Consider the following 25,792-nt stretch of genomic DNA (forward strand, 5'->3'; position numbering starts at 1 on the left):
CTGCCCCACAGCGCCAGGGACCTGGGTTCAATTCCCAGCTTGGGTTACTGTCTGTGTGGAGTTTGCACATTCTCCCCGTGTCTGCGTGGGTTTCCTCCGGGTGCTCCAGTTTCCTCCCACAGTCCAAAAGATGTGTGGTTTAGGTGGATTGGCCATGCTAAATTTCCCCTTAGTGTCAGGGGGACTAGCAGGGTAAATGCATGGGGTTCTGGGGTTAGGACCTGGGTGGGATTGTTGTTGTTGCAGGCTTGATGGGCCAAATGGCCTCCTCTGCACTGCAGGGATTCTATGATTCTATGATCCGGTGAAAGGAAGGGGTGGTAAGGATTGAAGGGGGCAGAGGAATCTAGTAGGCTGGGAAGGCGAGGGTTTGGCGGTGGCGGGCTCTGAAGGATATTGGAGGAGTTGCTGAAAGACAGGCAGATTCTGGGGGTCAGCAGATGTTGAGGGCTTGTTTATTGTGATGGGGGGTGGGCTCTTCAGGAATGTAGCAGACTTTGCTTTTCACCTGCATGGGGTGGAGTGTGATTGGGGGAGAAGGGGGGGCTGAAGTGTAAAGGTGAGGAGGTCATATTTTGCCCCTGGGTGGAGGGGGGGTGGGGGGTTGTGGGTGACAGGGGAAAGAGTAAAGGTATTTGACTGGAGGGTTACGATAACCATGGCTGCTCCAAATTATTCCGAGCCTCGTGGTGGAGATCTGGAGTTGCCGCATGGGAGTTGGGTTATTGAGGGTGGATAGAGTTCAGGCCATCTCTACAGGACAACTGGAGGTGGGGGCAGCAAGTCCGACGGTAGGACATCGGGACAGTTGAGAGTGTGAAGGGCAAATGCTCAGCAGGAGTGGAGGATTCTTGCACACAGCTCTCAGGGGACCTGGTAAATAACTCCCGCTCCCTGCACATGCCCGATTCCTGGGGAGAGAGACCCAGGGTGGGGTGACTCTTGGAGGTTGTTGGAGTGCGGGGGCTGCACAGGTTTAAGGACCACAAAGCAAATAAACCACATCAGAGCTCATTAAAGTACAAGTGGAAGATATTTACTCAGTTTCAGTAAATTACATGCCACCGTGTTAAGGGTCTCCACAACAGGGTTTGGCACTGCTGCTTCACAGCGCCAGGGACCTGGGTTTGATTCCTGTCTCGGGTCACTGTCTGTGTGGAGTCTGCACATTCTCCCCGTGTCTGCGTGGGTGTCCTCCGGGTTCTCCGGTTTCCTCCCACAGTCCAAAGATGTGCAGGTTCGGTGCATTGGGCATGTTAAATTCTCCCTCAGGCGCCTGAGTGTGGCAACTAGGGGATTTTCACAGTAACTTCATTGCAGTGTTAATGTAAGCTGAGTTGTGACACTAATAAGTAAACGTTAAACAGCCTCTGTCTGATGTTCCCCTGTCGCTTGCTGCCTCTTCAGCATCTCGTGGAAGGCCAGTTCCAGAGGGTGGACGTCAGGCTCAGACCTCCAGTCCTCCTCCGAGTGCCAGTGAGCCTGGCTGACCCTGCCACCTCCCTCTGTGAGCATGTGTTTGTGCAGTGACTGTGAACCTCTCTCCTCACACCTCCCAGACAGCATGTGAGAACTCTGTGTGCAAGGGTGAGGGACATACTGTGGCCTCTCCACCTGCAGACTAGAGAGATTGCTGTGGAGCTATGAGACATCACCTTATCACATTGTCACTGAGACCCATGCCCCCTCTACCGCTCAGTGAGGCGAGTGCGAGCAGTTGAGGATTCACACTCTGGCGGAGTGGGTGACGTTAGCCGTGCATTTCCTGTACAGTCAGGAAGTCCCCTGGTGGAGGCCCTGGGCACTGACCACCCATGAAACCTACCATATTGGCCTGTCAGCTTGACCTCCTTCTTTCCTTGGGGTAGAGGATGTGCCTCCTGGCCTCCACTTCACAGTAAGAAGTCTCACAACACCAGGTTAAAGTCCAACAGGTTTATTTGGTAGCAAAGCCACAAGCTTTCAGGGCACTACCCCTTCATCAGGTGAGTGGGAGTCCACTTGGACCGACAGTTTTGCGGTGTCGATGGTTGCCATGATGTGGAGATGCCGGCGTTGGACTGGGGTAAGCACAGTAAGAAGTTTCACACCAGGTTAAAGTCCAACAGGTTTATTTGGTAGCACAAGCCACAAGGCTCCAAGTGGACTCCCACTCACCTGATGATGGAGCAGCGCCCCGAAAGCTTGTGGCTTGTGCTACCAAATAAACCTGTTGGACTTTAACCTGGTGTTGTGAGACTTCTTACTGTGCTTACCCCAGTCCAACGCCGGCATCTCCACTTCACTCAGCAGGACTTCCAAGGAGGTGTCACAGAATCTGCGGATCTGTGGGTCATCTCCTCCAAGATGTCCATATACCCTTTAAACATGGCACCTAGATATCACAGCTGCCACACAAAACATTGGGAACACTCACCTCCATAACTAATTTGCTCAGTGTCACGAAAAACCATGTAAATTTCCACTGGCCTCCATGGGAGGGGGTGTTGGGGCGGGGAAGAGGGGGTGATTTATTATTGTTACATGTATTACTATACAGTGAAAAGTATTGTTTCTTGCGTACTATAGAGACTAAGCATACTGTACATAGAGACGGAAAGGAGAGGGTGCAGAATGCAGTGTTACAGAAATAGCTAGGGTGTAGAGAAAGATCAACTTAATACGAGGGTAGTTCACTCAAAAGTCTGATGGCAGCAGGGAAGGAGCTGTTCTTGAGTCAGTTGGTACGTGTCCTCAGACTTTTGTAATTTTATCCCGACGGAAGAAGGTGGAAGAGAGAATGTCTGGGATGCGTCGAGTCCTTGATTATGATGGCTGCTTTTCCGAGGCAGTGAGAAGTGTAGACAAAGTCAATGGATGGGAGGCTGGTTTGAGTGATGGACTGGGCTTTATATATGACCTTTTGTAGTTTCTTGCGGTCTTGGACAGAGCAGGAGCTATACCAAGCTGCGATACTACCAGAAAGAATGTTTTCTATGGTGCATCTGTAAAAGTTGGTGAAAGTCGTAGCTGACATTCCAAATTTCCTTAGTCTCCTGAGAAAGTAGAGGCGTTGTTGGGCTTTCTCAACTATAGTGTTGGCATGGGGGGACTGATGCACCATCAATCGAGCAAAGACTAGTTTGCATGCAAGAACAAATAGGCTTTTATTAGCAAAAGACTCGGAGCACACCCATGCCGATGAACTGGTCCAGACTGAGGCAGGGGGGTGGGGAGCAGTCGCCTTTATACCTTGACTGGGGGGGGGAGGAGTCTCGGGTAGGTCCGGCAGGGATGTGTCCAGGCATGTTACATATACAGGTAATAAGCTAATAGTGGTTTACCACAGGGACCAGGACAGGTTGTAGGTGATCTGGACACCTAGAAGCTTGAAGCTCTTGACCATTTCTACTTCATCACTGTTGATGTAGACAGGGGCATGGCCTCCACTAGGCTTTCTGAAGTCGATGACAATCTCTTTCGTTTTGTTGACATTGAGAGAGAGATTATTTCACCCCTGCCTCAGACTTAGAAATAGAAAATGCTGCCATGTGTGAACAAAATGATTGGCACCATGAAAATATGACTCCAAGTACCACAGTAAAAGATTAAAGTTAACCTACATATTAGAGTACGCCTTAACTACGGCAACAGGGTGTCACACAAAGATACTGTTACATTTACGTGCAGCCCAAGGTAAGTATTTTATATCTCAAGAGTAATGCAGAGATGACACACTCTAAGTTATATTTATAATGTAAGGGTGTTTGGCAGAACAAGGATTAATGTGAAACTTGGGAAGCAGTCCTACCCACAGTGTGATATAAAGACTCTCCCGCTATAGTGGGCTGAACGGAATAGTAGTCTGGTAGAAGCCAGCATGCAGATTATATATGGTCAGGGCTACACTTTGGAGGTGTATGCAGTTACGTGTTACCAATAAACACTGAGGGCAGAATTCTCCAATCCCGTTTGCCCTGACACTGTTACATGGAGAATGGGGAATTTAGTGCTCAGCCACAACTCTCTTCACTGGAGCAACACCGGAGAATCCCAGTCACGGGCAAAGTCTGAGGTTTCTGCTTAATGTTCAACCACACAAGCTTCCAGACATCTTCAAGAGGCATTGAACAAATCCTTATGACAATATGTGAGTGGGAAATTTATTTACAAGAGGTTTAGAATATCCCTGCAATCACAAATTGATTGTACTCATGCTTCCAGAAGTTTCTGCAGTTTATTTTGTTTCTTTGAATCCACATCCAGGCTGAACCAATCAAACATATTGAGCACAGATCAGTCAACAGGCATGCGTAATCGAACGCAGAACAATTGGACACAACAAGAAGTCATACCCTGCAGCAGTGGCCCATGAGGATGAACAAATCTGATCAACTTGAATGGAGGAGACAGGTTGTATGAAATGTCTGCCATCTTGTAGATAAACTGTATAAAAAACATACTGCTCTTAATATTAATGCTTGTTGTTTAAAGCCACTTGTACCTGAATCATGCAGAGGATTTTGTTGCAGGACTAGTGCTGTACTGTTCTATGTTCTATGTCCTATGACTAACATCCATTTGTTGTGATTGCAACAAGTGGCAAGTAACATTCATACCCCATGAGTGCCAGGCAATGACCGTCTCCAAGAAGCGTGCCATGGAAGAAGATTCAAAATTCATGCAGTTAAACTAAAGCTAACCTTCATCTTCAGCTCTGTGGTTGACAACTCCATGACCTGACAAATCTTGGGCCTCCCAGGCATGTACTGGCTGGGAAAGAACTGCAGGTGCACGGTTTAGATTTATGTTGGTCAGACCCATGAGGGACTTGGAGCTGAAGACAAAGATCCCATACACCCACACAAAAAGTGAAAACTCGAAAGGGTTCACTCATGTATGTGTCAGACAGAAAACATGCTACAAAAAGAGTATCAGGCCCAGATTCTGTCCATTCATCCTGGTTTAAACCAACAAGTGGACCTCACCTCTGAAAGATGCACCAGGTTCCTCTTCCTGCATATATAGTGGTGATGTGGAGATGCGGCGTTGGACTGGGATGGGCACAGTAAGAAGTCTCACAACACAAGATCGCTCACCTGAGGAAGGAGCAGCGCTCCGAAAGCTCATGATTCCAAGTAAACCTGTTGGACTTTAACCTGGTGTAGTGAGACTTCTTACTGTGCTTATAGTGGGAATGTGGTGTGAGAGGTGAAGGGATGTGATCTGTACACTCTGACTAGAATGTTGCTCTTGCGAATTGGCTCAGTGCAACGGGGTTGTCTGAACCATCACAAGCACAACTGCACCAGGCAATCAGACCTTTTTTAAATAAAAGGTGGTTTGGGGATGTGCCACTGGGACGGTCAGCATATACTTGCCCATTCCTAATTGCCCCTGAGCATGTAGTGGTGAGCAACTTACACCTGGGCGACTTGTGAGATCCATTCAGAAGGTCGTTAAAAGTCAACAGCATCGCTGTGGGACTGGAGTCACGTGTAGCTAGACCAACAGATTTGGGGTGGGATTCTCTGGCCCCGCATGCCCTAAGACTGGAAATTCTTGCCAAAGCTCCACGCACTTTTAAATGTGTCCGCCACATTGTCTGTCTCGCCCGCTATGATTCCTGCGGCAGGCATGATGGGAGAATTTCAGCCAGGATCACCTGAATGGCACCAGTGAACCCGATGATTTTTCTTTTACAATAGTCGGGTAGTTTCCTGATCATTATTTTATTTTACTGCAGACTCTTAATTAATGGAATTTAAATTGCCCCAGCAGCTGTGGTGGGATTTGAACTCCTGTAGCCGTGGTTCTGACCTCTGAATTCCAGGCCCAGTAATATTCTAACTGTGCTATCATGTCCTCAGCCAGCAATGCACAGAGGCAGATGTGGATCACCACCTGCTCAAAACCTGCTGATCCAGACAGCCAGCCTCTCGGAGAGCCACTCACAGAGCTAATGCCTGGTGGCGCTTTGACAATATCAGACATCGACCATATTGTGTCTCTGGTGGTCCATTATTAAGAACAACAAGCAGTTCATTCTCAAACTCTAAAAGACAAATTGAGTGGCACGGTGGCACAGTGGTTAATACTGCTGCCTCACAGCGCCAGGGACCCAGGTTCAATTCCAGCCTCGGGTAACTGTCCGTGTGGAGTCTGCGCGTTCTCCCTGTGTCTGCGTTACTTTCCTCTGGGTGCTCCGGTTTCCCTCCATAGTCCAAAGACATGCTGGTTAGGTTGATTGGCCATGCTGAATTGCCCCTTAGTGTCAGGTAGGGTAAATACCTGGGGTTACAAGGGGATAGGATTGGGATTGTCGTCGGTGCAGGCTTGATGGGCCAAATAGCCTCTTTCTGCGCTGTAGGGATTCTATGAACTCAGGCTCAGCTGCTGTTGGTTCATTGATTCTTTCCAGCTATAAAAAGCTTCATATCGCAAGTCTATAAGAGATTTCCCATTTGATGCAGAGATTGGGGCTCTCCACTGGCCTGGTTCAGAGACCTGCTTTCAATGCTTACTCTTGTTAAAATGGGACCTTTACTCTGCTGCAAATTTCCCCACATATTCCAATTAAATCCAATTGAGCTACATGCTCCTGTTACTGGAGCAAGATATACACGAGTTACATACAAAAGCATTTAAATGTGGCTTCAATGATCCAATCAGATTCTATTCAATACAGAGCTCTGAACATGCAGATTAATCAAATCCTATAATATCATTACACTGACACAACAATTAACAGCAGACTCCGAGTTGTCTCTGCAAATTGCAACATCCAGCATCATTTCCAATAGTTTAGAGTTTAAATTAAAATTGAATGATTAATCCTTTTTTCTAACATGTGTCTTCCTGCATACTATTTTTCCTCTCTGTTCCTCCCTTTTGGACTCTCTGCTTTTATCCCATGTGGAATTATACATTTTAAATATAAACACCTATTTTGTTGTCATTCCTGTCTGGTTTGCTGAATCCATTTCTTAACATATTTACATCTCGTGATTGCTCTCTGTCTCTCAACAGTCCTGGATTGATTGGCAGGACAGATATCTCCGGTCTTTGCTTACATTATGTTCACTTAAGGATGATGAGTGACCTTTTGCCAGGGTGTGCTCTGCTGCCAGTTGCTTCTGGCACAGCTTACACGTTGCACCTGCTTGAGAAAGGAGCCTGCGCAGCAGACATCCACAGCTTTTTCCTGTTGGTTATCTTTCGGTACATTATTTCTAATCAAAAAAAGCCAATTCATCTAGGTTCAATCATGGTCCCCACATGAGGGACAAACCAGATCCAAGCTGACAAGACAAGACTCTGCATCCCATCTTGGGCTCGATCAAACCAGATCCAAGCTGACAGGCATTGCACCCTCTCCTGGGCTTGGTCTAACGCTTCACCTTAGTCAAAAGGCCAAGATGGCTTTGAAAAATTGCATCAGGCAAAGCTTCAGCTGAACCTCATTGGCTACCCCAGCTTAGGCAAAGCACCATCGCAGGCATCAGCGCACCCCCAGTGCGATGGGCTAACCCCGTCCCCTGCCTGATCGTGGTGTGCACAAGAAACTTTAGAAGGAGCACTATCCTGACACTGCACAGTCCTGTTGGCTGTGAGATGCCACAGTACCTAATGTGGATCACACAGTTACAGAGAATGAATGTACCTACCATTCCACTCACAACAAGCAGAGCCACAAGACACTAGCATTCTTTCAATAATCTGTCACCCAACTTGCAGGGAAAGTAATTCGGAAGAATTTAGGTCACTGCTTATTGTCTGGAAGTATTCCGGAGTGTTTCTGGAGGTTGAGACTGGACTGTTGCTGTCTCCACATTGTGGAGAAAGAAGTCTCACACCATGTTAAAGTCCAACAGGTTTATTTGGTAGCACAAACCACAAGCTTTCGGAGAGCTGCTCCTTCGTCAGGTGAGTGGGAGATGTGTTCGCAAACAGGGCATATAAAGACACAAACTCAATTTACAAAATAATGGTTGGAATGCGAGTCTGTACAGGTAATCAAGTCTTAAAGGTACAGACAATGTGAGTGGAGAGAGGGTTAAGCACAAATTAAAGAGATGTGTATTGCAAAATCTCGAACTGTCCTGGCTGGAGACAATACACATCTCTTTAACCTGTGCTTAACCCTCTCTCCACTCACATTGTCTGTACCTTTAAGACTTGATTACCTGTAAAGACTCGCATTCCAACCAGCATCTTGTAAATTGAGTTTGTGTCTTTATATGCCCTGTTTGCGAACACATCTCCCACTCACCTGATAAAGGAGCAGCACTCCGAAAGCTTGTGGCTCGTGCTGCCAAATAAATCTGTTGGACTTTAACCTGGTGTTGTGAGACTTCTTACTGTGTTTACCCCAGTCCAACGCCGGCATCTCCACATCATGCCCACATTGTGGAGACAGAGGATTTGATGCCCTGCCCACACACAGGCTGCAACAGGGCCAATATCTCTGGTTCCCAGCACAGTAGGGTCATGGACCAGAAGCTTCAGAAGGGACAAGCTCTGTACCACTCTCTCTGCCAACCTGACAGTGGCAGGAGGCTGCCTGGCTGGTTTGCCAATGCAGACAACATCTCAAAGTGCACTTTCATCCACGTTTTCCTGTACACCATCCCATCAAGGCTTTCATTTGAGTCCTCTATAGCAGAACTGATCTGCAGCCTCTCACTTCAGTGAGCTGGTAAACAGACCATTTTTTGCCCCTAGCTGCAGCCCACTCATGCCCAGTGACTCAGCACACACTGATAAAAACTGTCAAGGTGGGCGCATTGTCAGCGTTTGAACTGGTGGCTGCAAGTGTCAGATCAAATGACAGGACTGCTTAATCAGTGCAGCGATGCCACTCCCTCCTTGCGCTAATGCAACTGGGCATTTGGCAGTTCCTGCGTGTCTGAAATTAGAAAATCAAAGGGGAAGGTTGGCTTGAGGGAAGTAGGGGAGGAATTTACAAATTCTTTCATGGAGTATCGCTCGCAAGGCCAGCATTTGTTGCCCATCCCTATTTGCCCTTGAACTGTGTGGCTTGCTAGGCCAGGCCATTTCAGAGGGCAGTTAAGAGTGAGGCACATTGCTATGGGTCTGGAGACAAGTTCCACACCAGGTAAGGATGGCAGATTTCCTTCCCTAAATGGCCTGAGTAAACTAGGTGGATTTTTCAACAATTGATGGTAGTTTCATGGTCACCATTACTAAGTTGGCTTTGTATTCCAGATTTATAACTGTGCTCTTGAAAAGGAAGATGTGTGTTTTTCTTAACCCCTGAGTGTGTGGCTAATTTGAGAGATCAGGTGCTTGATTTTCCTGGATTTAAATCCACTGTGAAAATCTAACACTATATCACTCACACAGCCATTCTCTGTGTGTACACACAAGGAAAATACACTCAAAGAGAATAATGCACTTTTACAGGTTGTAAACAAAAGACTCATTTATAATTCACGGGTTTGGCTCTTTTAAGAAAACAAATGCATTGCAAACCCAGTGAGGATTTGTTTTCACTCCTGCGGGGAACTCTAGGTGGCTTTGTTAGCTGGCATCACATATCAAGATCATTCCAAGATTTTGACCCAGAGACAATGAAGGAACAGTGATATGTTTCCAAGTCAGGATGGTGAGTGGCTGGAGGGAGACCTCCAGGTGGGGGTGTTCCCAGGCATCTGCTGCCCTTGTCCTTCTAGATGATAGTGGTTGTGAGTTTGGAAGGTGCTGCCTAAGGAACCTTGCAGTGCATCTTGTAGATGGCACACACAGCTGCCACTGTGCATTCATAGAATAGAATCATAGAATCCCTACAGTGCAGAAGGAGGCAATTCGGCCCATCGAGTCTGCACCGACCACAATCCCACCCAGGCCCTACCCCCACATATTTTACCCGCTAATCCCTCTAACCTACACATCCCAGGACTCTAAGGGGCAATTTTTTAACCTGGCCAATCAACCTAACCTGCACATCTTTGGACTGTGGGAGGAAACCGGAGCACCCGGAGGAAACCCACACAGACACGAGGAGAATGGTGGAGGAATTGAATGTTTGTGAAAGGGGTAGCAATCAAATGGACTGATTGGTCCTGGACGGTTTTCGGCTTCTTGAGTGTTGTTGGAGCTGTGCTCATCCGGGCAAGTGGAGAATATTCCATTACACTCCTGACTTTTGCCTTGTAGATGGTGGACAGGCTTTGGGGAGTCAAGAATTGAGTTACTTGCCGCAGGGTTCCTAGCCTTTGACCTGCTTTGGTAGCCACAGTATTTGTATGGCTAGACCAGTTCAGTTTCTGGTAATCCTCAGGATGTTGATAGTGGGGGATTCAGTGATGGTAACGCCATTGAATGTCAAGGGGCGTTGGTTAGATCCTCTGATGTGTTCAGGCAATCAACAGGGCATTAGCTGCTTGGACACTGAAACCATGAAAGTAGCAGGCAGCGTGAATGTGGCGTGCGGTCTCAATTGATAATCAGTGGCCGCAGATTACTAGACGCCACAACCCCCAGGCTGTTTTAAAGGGATGTTGAATTTCGACCCCCCGAAGGGTTCTCTATGTAATCGGCTTGCACAGATTTGAAATACATTTGGGACCAGCAAATTGAAATGACAGGAATCTGTGACAGTTACTGTAATTAGCACAAATCATTAAGCATTTGACAGTTCAAGTTAATGCTGCTCTCTTCTCAGACTTGATTGCAATATTTATCATTGTAAGCAAAAAGTTGAACAGCAACTGCACCACAGGGCATTCACTTCCTGATCGGAATTGCTAAGTAAGTAATTCAGATTGGGTTTGAAATGCCGATGACAGATGGCACATGGCAGTTGACATGGATGCCAGATAACTTAATGCATAAAGTGATGCAGAAAGAGTCTGCAAGGCTGAAGGACCTGTCTCCTGCGGGCATTTATAACCAGGGAGGAATCGCTGATCCTAACTTGGCCCAATAAACTCGAGTAGTTTTCAGGCTTCCATTTTCAGTGCACTTGAGATCATCTGAAAACTTAACAGGATTTTTCACAGAATGTTTCTGTGCATTTGAGTGACACGGGCATGGTGGGGCATTCTCTGCCCAAGCCCCACTTATAAAAGAATATCTCTTGATTGTGTGTGTGCCTTCCTCTGCGGCTTCAGAGAGTGTTAACCATGTTGTGTGGGACTGAGTTAACCTGGATATGAGGCCAGCTTGCCTTCCAGTGGAGGTGTGGACACAGTTTCTCCGCCCTAAAGGATTTTAATCAGCCAGGTTGGTTTTACAAAGCAGATGCTTTTATGATCACTTTCTCTGGTGCCATTTTTTGTGATTTATTTCAGCATCAGCGGTTTTGGGAATATTGTGAATTACATTTCTCATCAATGCAAAAAAAGCGTGTCTTTGGGGTGGCATAGCGGTTAGCACTGCTGCCCCACAGCGCCAGGGTTTCGGGTTCGATTCCCGGCTTGGGTTGCTGTCTGTGAAGAGTCTGCACATTCTCCCCGTGTCTACATGGGTTTCCTCTGGGTGCTCCAATTTCCACCCACAGTCCAAAAGATGTGCTGGTTAGGTGCATTGGCCATGCTAAATTCTCCCTCCAGTGTATCCGAACTGGCGTCAGAGTGTGGGGATTTTCACAGTAACTTCATTGCAGTGTTAATGTAAGCCTACTTGTAACACTAATAAAATAAACATAAACTTTATTGCTGGAATATTGTCATATCATTTGCAGTATCCAGTGGATGGAATTCTCCAGCCGTTCACGCCAGTGGGGTTCTCTAGTCCCGCCGGTAGTGCACTCCCGTCCTTGGGTTTCCCGGTGGCGTGGAGTGGCTTCAGAGGAAAATCCCTTTGCGAGTGGCGGGACCAGAGAATCCCGCTGCCACTGAACATAAGAACATAAGAAATAGGAGCAGGAGGAGGCCATCTTGCCCCTCGAGCCTGCCCCGCCATTCAATAAGATCATGGCTGATCTGAAGTGGATCAGTTCCACTTACCCGCCTGATCCCTATAACCCCTAATTCCCTTACCGATCAGGAATCCATCTATCCGTGATTTAAACATATTCAATGAGGTAGCCTCCACCACTTCAGTGGGCAGAGAATTCCAGAGATTCACCACCCTCTGAGAGAAGAAGTTCCTCCTCAACTCTGTCCTAAACTGACCCCCCTTTATTTTGAGGCTGTGCCCTCTAGTTCTAGCTTCCTTTCCAAGTGGAAAGAATCTCTCCATCTCTACCCTATCCAGCCCCTTCATTATCTTATAGGTCTCTATAAGATCCCCCCTCAGCCTTCTAAATTCCAACGAGTACAAACCCAATCTGCTCAGTCTCTCCTCATAATCAACACCCCTCATCTCTGGTATCTCTGGTAACGTTGCACCACTTCCCACCACCAAGAAACACATGGCTGGGAGGCTGGAGAATCCCGCCCAATGTATTCAACCGCTCCTTGAAGCAGTCCATGGACTGTGAGAGGTGGCATTAAACATGCTTGAGAGTGACATTTTCCAAAAAAATGACAAAGTGGCATTTTGGGCGTGAAAACCAGTGTCGGCTCAGGCACCGCGATCCCAGGCACCGCGATCCCAGGCACCGCGATCCCAGGCACCGCGATCCCAGGCACCGCGATCCCAGGCACCGCGATCCCAGGCACCGCGATCCCAGGCACCGCGGTCCCAGGCACCGCAGTGTCACTCGTGATCCTCCCACAATTAGTGCAATAAAGGATCTCCCAAATGAATGCAAAGCCAGCATTCCCAGGCATCTGATTCGCCCAACCCGGGCTCAGCTGATCACCAGGGGGGAACTGCATTCTGTCCCTCAGCACTCACTCCCAGTCAAACCAGGAGGATGGCTGCAAGGAGATCTCCTCCATGGATCTCGGAGATGGATCTAGCCAGGTTTTGGGTGCAATGGGGGAGATCCGGGACACCCTTTACCCCTGTGTTGGGAGGGGACCTCAATGTAACGTAACCAATCCCGCCTGGGAGGCAGTGCCAGGTGCAGTCAATGCCAGCAGCATGGCCAGGAGGACTGGCAGCCAATGCCGTAAAAAAAGCTTCTACGAGCTGCGAGGGTGAGTTCCATCCTGTCTTCTTCTGGTATCAGTCCCACCTGTCACTCCCGGAATGTCAACATTAATCCACTCACTGCCACCTCACAGCCTCCCAACCTCCCAGCTGCTACCCCAGAAACGCCCCCCCCCCCCCCCCCCAACACTCCTCATCATAACCCCTTCCTGCGAAGTGTAGTGTCCATATTTGCAGGATCACCATCTGAAGAGGCCGGGCCATCCACAGGCACAGCCCACCCCTCCGCAATCCTCGACAGCACCTTGGAGGAGATCTCCGAGGGAAACTCTGAAGATCATTGAATCCCTACAGTGCAGAAGGAGGCCAGTTTGGCCCATTGAACCTGCACTGACAACAATTCCACCCAGGCCCTATCCCCGTAACCCCACGTATTTACACTGTTAGTCCCCCTGTCACTAGCGGCAATTTAGCAAGGCCAATCAACCTAACACATCTTTGGACTGTGGGAGGAAATCAGAGCACCCGGAGGAAACCCACGCAGACACGGGAAGAATGTGTGAACTCCACACAGACAGGAACCCAAGGCTGGAATTGAACCCGGTTCTTTGGAACTGTGAGGCAGCAGTGCTGACCTCTGTGCCACCGTGCTGCCCAAGATGTGTCACATCTCTCACCCGCATCATCCACCACTGTAAAGACACACACCTCAGTGGGCGACCTTAGTAGGCAGGCTTCTGGGTCACCATCTGGTGAGAAACACACTGCTTCTGATGTACATCAGATGGAGACAGGAACGTCCCAGGGAGTGGGATCCTGATCAGGTCAGCGGGAAGGGCCCGGGAAGATGGCGATCTGAGTTTCCGTTGGCGCGTATCTTTTTGGTCTCTCATCAGATTAAGCCGCCAAACGGGATTTGCGTCGGTGGTGAACGGGGCTGGAAAATTGCCCCCCTGTGAGTTGTCCCTCTGTGGGTAGAATTCGCACCTTTGAGCTGTAATATTGCCGCTTCAACTCCATAAACGTAAGCATGTAATCCAGGCTGATGTTTCAGCGCAATGCCGACTGGGATTCTGCACTATCTAAATGGAGTTGTTTATTGCCAGGATTCCTGTCCTTCCCATTTACTGAAAGCAGTATATATATCCTTCACTCAACATCACAAAAACAGACCAGCTTGGTTATTACCCCATCACTGTTTGGTGAGATAAAAGCAAATGCAGCATCTGTGAGGGGAAACAGAGTTAATGTTTCAGTGGCCGTGAATCACAACCTTTCATCACAAACATTTGTACTGTTTGGTGGGATCTTACTGTATGCAAATTAGCTGAAGGCTTTCCTCTCGGAACTCCTCTGGAGTCTTTCTTTCCTTCATGCTGGCTTCAACATTTCTGTCTGCATTACTGAGCTCCTGACTGGTGGAGAGCACAGCTTGCTGGAAATACAGGCTGGCTGTTGTTTTCCACTCCCGCTGCGAGAGCTGTTAGACTTTCTCTGTTTCAGTACCTGCTGGAGATCAGCTCTTCCAGTCAGTAGTAGCTTTGAAGCATTGTTACTTTATATCCGAGGCTGTTCCTGGGTCCATGCATTTCTCAATTACAGGCTCCATTTGTCGAATAGAGTGGGGCTTGGTCACACATGACCTAAGAAATACTTCTATCAATTTCAGGCAGGCTGGTGCTGTCTTGTGGAACCTTTTGTTTGGTTGTTCTCCATGTTGCAGCCTCCACACACAACCTTCATTATTATGGAGCTAATGAAGGTCTCAGTTAGAGGTTCCCAATGTATTGCATGACATGTTGCTCCAACCACACTGCCCCTGCCAAGACAAACAGCATTTTCCCATCGCCATAACCAAAATATTTAAGAGCACACAAAATGTTATTTAATATCCCTATGTGTATTTTCCTGGGATGCTGACAGCACTACACGGACAATTAATCTATAACAACCCTCCAATATCTCTGCACTTGAGCACTGAGGGGAGTGCTACATTGTGGGAGATGTTGTCTTTTGGATCATAGACCCATCTACCCTTTCAGGTTCATGTCACAGAACCAAGTGAAGCATCGCACAAAGAGGTCCTTCCTGTGCATAAGTTTCACTACAATACACCAGTAACTGTAATTCCAAAAGTATTGCATTCGTGTAAAGCACTCCACAATCTTCTAAGGACATGCAAGTCCCACAGGGATCAGTGCTTGGCCCCACAGCTATTCACAACATACAACAATTACATGGATGAGGGAACCAAATGTAATATCCCCATGTTTTCTGATGACGTGAATCTTGGTGGGAAGGTTAGTGATGAGGAGGATGTTAAGAGGCTTCAAGGTTCATTAGACAAATTGAGTGGGTAAATGCGTGGCAGATGCAGTGTAATGTGGATAAATGTGAAGTTATCCACTTTGAAGGAGAAACAGAATGGTGGAGTATTATTTAATTGGTTGTAAATTAGGAAATGTTGACATACAGAGGGTCCTTGGTGTCCTAGTATGCCAGTCATTGAAAGCAAGCAAGCAGATAAGCAGTTAGGAAGGCAAAATGGTATGTTGCCCTTCACTGCAAGATATATAGTCAGGAAGAAGTTTAACAACACCAGGTTAAAGTCCAACAGGTTTATTTGGTAGCAAAAGCCACACAAGCTTTCGGAGCTCCAAGCCCCTTCTTCAGGTGAGTGGGAATTCTGTTTACAAACAGAGCATATAAAGACACAAACTCAATTTACATGAATAATGGTTGGAATGCGAATACTTACAACTAATCAAGTCTTTAAGAAACAAAACAACGTGAGTGGAGAGAGCATCAAGACAGGCTAAAAAGATGTGTATTGTCTCCAGACAAGACAGCCAGTGAAACTCTGCAGGCCCAGGCAACTGTGGGGGTTACAAATAGTGTGACATGAACCCAATATCCCGGTTGAGGCCGTCCTCATGTGTGCGGAACTTGGCTATCAGTTTCTGCTCAGTGACTCTGCGCCATCGTGTGTCGCGAAGGCCGCCTTGGAGAACGCTTACCCGAATATCAGAGGCCGAATGCCCGTGACCGCTGAAGTGCTTCCCAACAGGAAGAGAACAGTCTTGCCTGGTGATTGTCGAGCGGTGTTCATTCATCCGTTGTCGCAGCGTCTGCATAGTTTCCCCAATGTACCATGCCTCGATGGGGATGCTAGTAGATGGGGATACCATGCTTAACAAATAGACACTATTTGTCGGGACATGTCCCGAGGCATGGTACATTGGGGAAACTATGCAGACACTGCGACAATACACATCTTTTTAGCCTGTCTTGATGCTCTCTCCACTCACGTTGTTTTGTTTCTTAAAGACTTGATTAGTTGTAAGTTTGCACGTTCTCCCTGTGTCTGCGTGGGTTTCCTCCGGGTGCTCCAGTTTCCTTCCACATTCTGAAAGATGCGCTGGTTAGGGTGCATTGACCCGAACAGGCGCCAGACTGTGGCGACTAGGGGAATTTCACAGTAACTTCATTGCAGTGTTAATGTAAGCCTTACTTGCGACTAATAAATAAACTTTTACTTTTTTACTTTACTTTTAATCTCCCTGATATTTTCTAAGTCTCCCATGATCACATCCTTTATAATAGACTCTAGCATCTTCCCTCCTAACAATGTTAGGCTAACATCTGTAATTTTCTGATCCCCACACACACACACGCACACTTTTATTAAACAGTGGGATTTATATTTGTCACTTTCCAATCTGCCAGGTCTGTTCCAGAATCTACAGAAATTTGGAAGATGACAACCAATGCATCCACTATTTCCATCACCACCTCCCTTAATACTCTGGGATGTAGATTATCAGCCCTGGGGATGTATCGACTTTCAGTGCCATTAATTTCCCCAGCACTATTTTGTTGGTAATACTAATTTCCTTCAATTCCTCCTTCTCGCTCGATCTTTGGTTCCTTAGCATTTCTGGGAAGTTATTTATATCTTCCTCCATGAAGACAGAACTAAAGTAATTATTTAATTGCACTGTCATTTCCTGTTCTCTATTATAAATTCTCCTGTTTCAGACTGTAAGGAACCTACATTTTTCATCACTAATCTTTTTTTCTTTTTTTTTTTACATACGTACAGAAGCTTTTATCGTCCACTTTTATGTTCCTGCAAGTGTATTGAGATGGATAGAAAACTGTTGGCAGAGAGGAAATAAAGAGTAGGAATTAATGGGTGCTTTTCAAATTGGCAGGCAGTAACTAGTGGGGTGCCACTTGGATCAGTGCTGGGACCCCAGCTATTCACAATCTAAATTCATGGTTTGGATGAGGGAACAAAATGTAATATCTCAAAGTTTGCAGATGATACCAAGTTGGGTGGGAGGGTGAACTGTGACGAGGATGCAGAGATCCATCAGAATGATCTGGACAGGTTGGATGAGTGGGCAAATCAATGGCAGATGCAGTATAATTTGGATAAATGTGAGGTCATTCACTTTGGAAGCAAAAACAAGAAGGCAGATTACAACTGAATGGCTGTAAATTGGGAGAGGGGAGTGTGCAGCGGGACCTGGGTGTCCTTGTGCACCAGTCACTGAAGGTAAGCATGCAGGTGCAGCAGGCAGTAAAGAAAGCAAATGGTATGTTGGCCTTCATTGCGAGAGGTTTTGAGTACAGGAGCAGGGATGTGTTGTTGCAATTATACAGGGCCTTGGTGTGGCTACACCTAGTGTATTGTTTGCAGTTTTGGTCTCCTTTTCTGAGGAAGGATGTTCTTGCTCTCAAGGGAGTGCAGCGAAGGTTTACCAGGCTGATTCCGGGGATGGCGGGACTCTTGTGTGAGGAGAGATTGACGAGATTAGGATTGTTTTCGCTGGATTTCAGACAAATGAGGGGGGGGGGGGGAATCTCATAGAGACTTATAAAGTTCTAACAGGACTAGACAGGGCAAATGCAGGGAGGATATTCCCAATGGTGGGGGAGTCCAGAACCAGGGGTCACAGTCTGAGGATTCGGGGTAGACCATTTAGGACGGGGGTAAGGAGACATTTCTTCACCCAAAGAGTGGTGAGCCTGTGGAATTCATTACCACAGGAAGTAGTTGATACCAAAACATTGAATGTATTCAAGAGGCGGCTGGATATAGCACTTGAGGCGAATGGGATCAAAGGTTATGGGGAGAAAGCAGGATTAGGCTATTGAGTTGGATGATCAGCCATGATCGTAATGAATGGTGGAGCAGCCTCGAAGGGCCGAATGGCCTCCTCCTGCTCCTATCTTCTATGTTTCTATGTTACACATTTACTCTTGTACACATTTACTCTTGTACTCTATTTTTCCTCTCTTAATCAATCTCTTGGTCCTCCTTTGCTGAATTCTGAACTTCTCCCAATCCTCAAGCTTGCTGCTCTTCCAAGCAACTTTGTGACTCCTCTTTGGATCTAAGATTATCCTCAATTTATTGTGTTAACCATGGTTGTGTTTTTGCGTCAGAGAGGAATGTATAACTGTTGCGATGCAATGGCCATTGCCATTGTCTAACCACCATCGTGCCTTTTAATGAAGTTCCCCACTCTATCTTAGCCAACTCACACCTCGCACCTTCATAGTTTTCTTTGTTTAGAGTTAGGACCTTAGTTTCAGTTCAGACTTCTTCACTTTCCATTCTAATGAAGAGTTCCATCGTGTTTTGGTCACTGTTCATTACAGGACACTGGACAAGATTATTAATTAATCCCATCTCATTGCATCATACCAAGTCTAAGATAGCATGTTCCCTAGTTGGTTCATCAACATACTAGTCTAAAAAACCATCTCATACACATTCCAGGATTTCAAAGAACGAAGAAAAAAGAGAAGTGCAGCACAGGAACAGAGGCCCTTCAGCCCTCCAACCTGCACCAATCACCATGCCTGCCGAAACTAAAACCATATGCACTTACGGAGTCCATATCCTTCTATTCCCATCCTATTCATGTATTTGTCTAGTTTCCTCTTAAATACCGCTATCATACCTGCTCCCACCACCTCCAGTACAGTACTATTGCTGATTTGATTTGCCCAATCTATATATAGATTCAAGTCACCCATGATTACTGCAGTGCCCTTGTTACATGCATCTATAATTTTCTGTTCAATGTCATCCCTTTCCTTACAGCTACTGTTTGGAGGTTCGTAGAAAATTCCCACTATAGTTTTTTTGCCCCTTGTTGCTTCTTACTTTTTCCCAGACTGATTCTGCCAGATTTTCTGGAACAATCTCCTCTCTCACTATTACATTGATTTTGGCCTTGAGCTGCAATCCGCATTTCCCTTTTTGCCTGTCCTTCCTATATGTCGAGTATTCTTGGATATTCAGTTCCCAGCCTTGGTCACCCTGCAGCCATGTCTCTGTAATCACAATCAAATCATACCCATTTGTATCAATTTGTACAGGAACAGGAACAGTGCTTGTGAATACAGAACTGAAATAACTGAAAAGGGACCAGGGTTGTAAATTATTGATGTTGAACAATATTTGCAAGCACCAACTCATAGGGAGCAGGATACTGAAGTTTGTAAGTTTATTCACATTACAGTAAACTATTAAAAAGAAGAACTGAGAGAGTTGACCACTTTCTTAACCCGGACATATTCTGGAATTTGGAAAATAAGAGGGATTCACACACTTATAATAGGTTAGGATAGCCAATAGAAGTAATGAGAGAGGAAAATAGAAGAGATTGTTACTGTCGTAAAAATATACAGGAATTTTCTTCACCTAAACTGGGCCAGCACGGTGGCAAACTGGGCCAGCACAGTGGCACAGTGGGTAGTACGGCTGCCTCACAGTTCCAGGGACCTGGGTTCAATTCCAGTCTTGGGTGACTGTGTGTGTGGAGTTTGCACATTCTCCCCGTGTATGTGGGGTTTCCTCCGGGTGCTCTGGTTTCCTCCCACACTCCAAAGATGTACACATTAGGTGGATTGCCCATACTAAATTGCCTCTTAGTCTCGGGTAGATAAGATTAGCCATGTAAATCTGTGGGATTACAGGGATAGGGTGGGGGAAGAGGGCCTAAGGTTATGTTGGCAAGTCATGTTGCTGCTTTATAGAACCTTAGTTAGGCTGCACTTGGAATATAGTGTTCAATTCTGGTCGCCACACTATCAGAAGGATGTGGAAGCTTTGGAGAGGGTACAGAAAAGATTTACCAGGATGTTGCCTGGTATGGAGGGCATTAGCTATGAGGAGAGATTGGAGAAACTTGGTTTGTTCTCACTGGAGCGACGGAGGTTGAGGGGAGACCTGATAGAAGTCTACAAGATTATGAGGGGCATGAACAGAGTGGATAGTCAGAAGCTTTTTCCCAGGGTGGAAGAGTCAATTACTAGGGGGCATAGGTTTAAGGTGCGAGGGGCAAGTTTTAAAAGAGATGTACGAGGCAGATGTTTTACACAGAGAGTGGTGGGTCCTTGGAACTCATTGCCGGGGGAGGTAGTGGAAGCGGATACAGTAGTGACTTTTATGGGGCGTCTTGACAAGTACATGAATGAGATGGGAATAGAGGGATTCGGTCCCCGGAAGGGTAGGGGGTTTTGGTTGAGTCGGGCAGCATGATCAGTGCAGGCTTGGAGGGCCGAAGGGCCTGTTCCTGTGCTGTAATTTTCTTTGTTCTTTGTTAGAGAGTCAGTGCAGACTTGATGGGCTGAATAGCCTCTTCTGTAATGTAGGGATTCGATGAAAAGAGTTCACGACCGTATTAGAGAACTGCACTATTTTTGGGGTGGCACTGTGGTTAGCACTGCTGCCTCACAGCGCCGGGACCTGGGTTCGATTCCTGGCTTGGGTCACTGTCTGTGTGGAGTTTGCACATTCTCCCCGTGTCTGCGTGGGTTTCCTCCGGGTGCTCCGGTTTCCTCCCACACTCTAAAAGATGTGCGGATTAGGTAGATTGGCTGTGTTAAATTGCTCCTTAAGTGTCAGGTAGACTAGCGGGGTAAATACGTGGGGTTACAGGGGTAGGGCTTGGGTGGGATTGTGGTCGGTGCAGACTCGATGGGCCGAATGGCCTCTTTCGGCACTGTTGGGATTCTATGATAATTTAACGCATCATTTTACAATTGTTCTGCTAATATATATTTAAAACATGCCTTATAGCTATTGTATTCACAGTCTCTCAGATGCAATGAGACTATTCATTATGTTTGCTTTAATCCTATCATTTTTAATCTGTAACCGATTGACTCTCTCTCAGTATCAGGCTCTTCTCAATAAGGGAACAGGGTTCTGAATTAGCCTGAAGTGCTCCAAATAGCCGCAGATTTAAGTTCTGTCCAGATATATTCTCAGTCTGTAGGTGTATTACAATGAGCGCCAGGAATCGTTCCCTTGGCTCACGCAAACCAAATGCCTATAATCACATCTGTCAAAGCTTTACTTTGAAATAATTAGGCCCTCGATAGCCTGTGATTCAGTTTGGTCTGGCTACTTGGCTGTTAGCAGTGCATTCTATTCGCTTTTTCAGGAGAATATTTCCCTGCCTATTAATCTCCAATCTTACTGACTGGTATTAATAATCAATCAGTGTCTACACTGTGCACTGGCTCTTGCAGCCTCTGCCCCTGTTCAGAAGCTAAGCATTGAAATGGATAAGTGGTCATTTAATCCATTGAATCTGTAACACAGGGAAGGGGTCAGGGGTCAGGGCTCTGGGATCTTTAGAAAATGAAGACTTGTTAAATGTGACTGTTGGTTTGATGATGCAGCACTGGAGATACAGATACAGGAAATGGAGGAAAGATGCATCACTCATAGGGTTTCTTCCTCAAATGACTGGTGCCATAAGGAAAGCAACAGACACCAGAATACCATTTACTGGACACAGCTCTGAGCTAATGGCCAGGATTTAACCGTCAGAGCAGAGGCTCCGAACTCATGCCCAGAGGGCGGTGGGAATTCTGCCTTCAGTTGACCATAGAACATAGAACATTACAGCGCAGTACAGGCCCTTCGGCCCTCGATGTTGCGCCGACCAGTGAAACCAATCTAAAGCCCCTCTAATCTACACTATTCCAATATCATCCATATGTTTATCCAATAACTATTTGAATGCTCTTAATGTTGACAAGTCCACTACTGCTGCAGTCAGGGCATTCCACGCCCTTACTACTCTCTGAGTAAAGAACCTACCTCTAACATCTGTCCTATATCTCTCACCCCTCAATTTAAAGCTATGTCCCCTCGTGTTAGCCATCACTATCTGAGGAAAAAGGCTCTCACTATCCACCCTATCTAATCCTCTGATCATCCTGTATGCCTCTATTAAGTCACCTCTTAACCTTCTTCTCTCTAACAAAAACAACCTCAAGTCCCTCAGCCTTTCCTCATACGATTTTCCCACCATACCAGGCAACATCCTGGTAAATCTCCTCTGCACCCTTTCCAACACTTCCACATCTTTCCTGTAATGCGGCGACCAGAACTGTACGCAATACTCCAAGTGCGGCCACACCAGAGTTTTGTATAGTTGCAGCATGACCTCCTGGCTCCGAAACTCAATCCCTCTACCAATAAAAGCTAACACACCGTACGCCTTCTTAACAACCCTATCAACCTGGGTGCTAACTTTCAGGGATCTATGCACATGGACACCCAGATCCCTCTGTTCATCCACACTACCAAGTATCTTACCATTAGCCCAGTACTCTGTATTCCTGTTACTCCTTCCAAAGTGAATCACCTCACACTTTTCCGCATTAAACTCCATTTGCCACCTCTCAGCCCAGCTCTGCAGCTTATCTATGTCCCTCTGTAACCTGACACTTCCCTCCGCACTGTCTACAACTCCACCGACTTTAGTGTCATCCGCAAATTTACTAACCCATCCTAACCGGGTGAACGGTGGGAAGCTTTTCCCCGGGTCGGTGGTGACGTTCACGAGGGGTCATAGGTTCAAGGTGAAGGGGGGGAGGTTTAGCACAGATATCAGAAGGACATATTTTACACAGAGGGTCGTGGGGGCCTGGAATGTGTTGCCGGGCAAGGTGGTGGAGACGGACACACTGGGAATGTTTAAGACTTATCTAGACAGCTATATGAACGGAGTGGGAATGGAGGGATACAAAAGAGTGGTCTAGTTTGGACCAGGGAGCGGCGCGGGCTAATTGTTCTTTGTTTCTCGTTTCAAGGCTTCATTCTATGATCATCTTGCTGGTGCCAGTACAGAGTGAGACTGCGGATAGTTGGGAACCTGTCTCGGGGGCAGGGAATTCAGATGGTGTTCGTAAAGCAGAAGTGGAAATGAATAGGGTTGGGAAGTATTTTCTGATCAGGGCCAGTGTGATCTCCTGGACTCGTTTCGATCGCCACAGGGGGTCGGAGAGGAATTTCCCAGATTTTTTTTTTCCCCATATTGGCCCTGGGGTTTTCACTCTGGGTTTTCGCCTCTCCCTGGAGATCACATGGTCTGGAATGGGGGGGTGGGGGTGAGTTAAGAGGTTGTGATGAACAAAGCATCGTAGCTGTGAGGGACAGCTCGGTGGATAGGATATTAGGATGTAGATAGGCTGGAAAATTGGGCGGGGATCCTGGATTCAGGATTCAATCCTGGACCGGGGAGCGGCGCGGGCTTGGAGGGCCGAAGGGCCTGTTCCTGTGCTGTATTGTTCTTTGTTCTTTGTTCTTGTTGTTCTACGCCCTCATCCAGGTCATTAATAAAAATGACAAACAGCAGTGGCCCCAAAACAGATCCTTACGGTACACCACCAGTAACTGAACTCCAGGATGAACATTTCCCATCAACCATCAGAAGGGGTTGCCAGTGAGGGAATCATCCAATAATGTTGGTGGGTGAGACCTAGTGCCAACAACTCGGATGGGAAGACAATAGCATCTGTGTAGCAGTCAACCAGCTCAAGCCTAGAGACAAGTAGAAAGGGGAGGACAGCTAAGAAGGCAACTCGGTGGGTGGCACAGTGGTTAGCACCGCTGCCTCACTGCGCTAAGTACTCGGGTTCGATTCCAGCCTTGAGTGACTGTTTGTGTGGAGTTTGCGCATTCTCCCCATGTCTGCATGGGTTTCCTCTGGGTGCTCCGGTTTCCTTCCACACTCCAAGATGTGGAGATGCTGGCGTTGGACTGGGGTGGGCACAGTAAGAAGTCTCACAACACCAGGTTAAAATCCACGAGCTTTTGGAGCGCTGCTGCTTCATCAGATGAGTGACTCAGCACTTCTGGCTGAAGAGTGTTGTGAATTTTCCCTTATCCTTTGTACTGATGTGCTGGGCTCCCCTATCATTGTGGAGCCTCCTCCTCCGATTGGCTGTTTAATTATCTACTATCATTCAACACTTGATGTTGTAGGAGTGCTGAATTTTAATCGAATCCATTGGTTGAGGAGCATCACTCTCGCTTCCACATTTCAGTCGGCATGTCCTCCTGTATTGTTGCTTCACCAGGATGGCATCTGATTTTGAAGAGTACCTGGGGTTGCTCTTTACTTGTTGTCTTGCAGTCTTCACTGAAATAGCGCTGAATGTTTGGTTTATTACTGCAGCTGATAACGGCCCACAACACCTCACGGAAGGCCGGTTTTGGGCTGCTGGATCTCCTGAATCTATCACATTATGTGTGGTGGTCAGGCTGCACAAAATGATGGAGGGTGTCAAAGAACCATTCCAGCACTGAAGGAGGCTATTCGGCTCATCATGTCTGTGCTTGCTCTCCTACGAAGCAATTCACGCACTGCCACTTCCCACATCTCTGCCTTTTCAGATATTTGGAAAGTTCAGAACATTTACTGTACAGAAGGAGGCCGCTCTGCCCATCCGGTCTGCGCTGGCTGAAAAACAAACAATCCAACCTAATTCCATTTTCCAGCGTTTGGTCCGTAGCCATACAAGTTACAGACGAGCAATAAATGCTGGCCCAGCCACGTCCAGTGTAAATGAATTAAAATAAATAAAGCGACAGCCAGCGACGCCCATGTCCCACGAATGAATAAAAAAAACATGGATTGGGTTGTGATGAGGTAAGAGTCACATATAGGTCAGACCAGGTAGGGACGGCAGATTTCCTTTCCTAAAGGGCATTAGTGAACCAGATGGGATTTTTTTACAACAATCAACAATTGTTTGACCATTAGACATTTAATCCAGATTTTTATTGAATTCAAATTTCTGCCGTGGCGGGATTCAAACCTGTCACAATAAATGGATGGTTTAGTTGTGAGTGCAACCCACACACCTGTTCACCAATTTAACCCCATGGGTGAGATTTTCCGCCCCTCACAACATGTTTACTGGCAATGGAAGAGGCTCAGTATTGGTCACTGGTGGGTCCCCAGTCCCACCAATGTCTACGGCATCTTGTGTTGTTCTCTGGCCTCACCACAGCGGAACCCACTGCATGGGTTGCCTTAGGTGGGACTGGATATCCTGCCGGCGGGAAGGGCCGGACTATTGTGATCCATATCTCTGTATAACGAGAATACAGATTTCACATGCTTGTGCCACATTGCAATATCCTTCACTCTATTGTAAGCTCCCCAGGTTGAACGTTATGTGTGGAAGAGGCAGCAGATGCTGCAAAAACCCTCTGTAACAAAATGGTGGCTACATTCTGTAAAATCTGAGATGTGGTCGCATTCTTTGAAGTTCATTGTTAGCCATGCCTCCAGCTATTCCCTCCCTAAACATTTCCACCTCTCCACCTCCCTATCCTTATTTAAAATCCTCCTCAACGTCCAGTTCTTTGACTAAGTTTACCATCAATGACCAATCCCTTTTTCCTCCTTTTACATCTGTGAAGTTCCTTGGGGATTTTTTTTCACATTAAAGGCACATCAAAAATGCAGGTTGTTGCTGT

This window comes from Mustelus asterias, chromosome 22 (assembly GCF_964213995.1).
Source record: "Mustelus asterias chromosome 22, sMusAst1.hap1.1, whole genome shotgun sequence".
Lineage (NCBI taxonomy): Eukaryota > Metazoa > Chordata > Chondrichthyes > Carcharhiniformes > Triakidae > Mustelus > Mustelus asterias.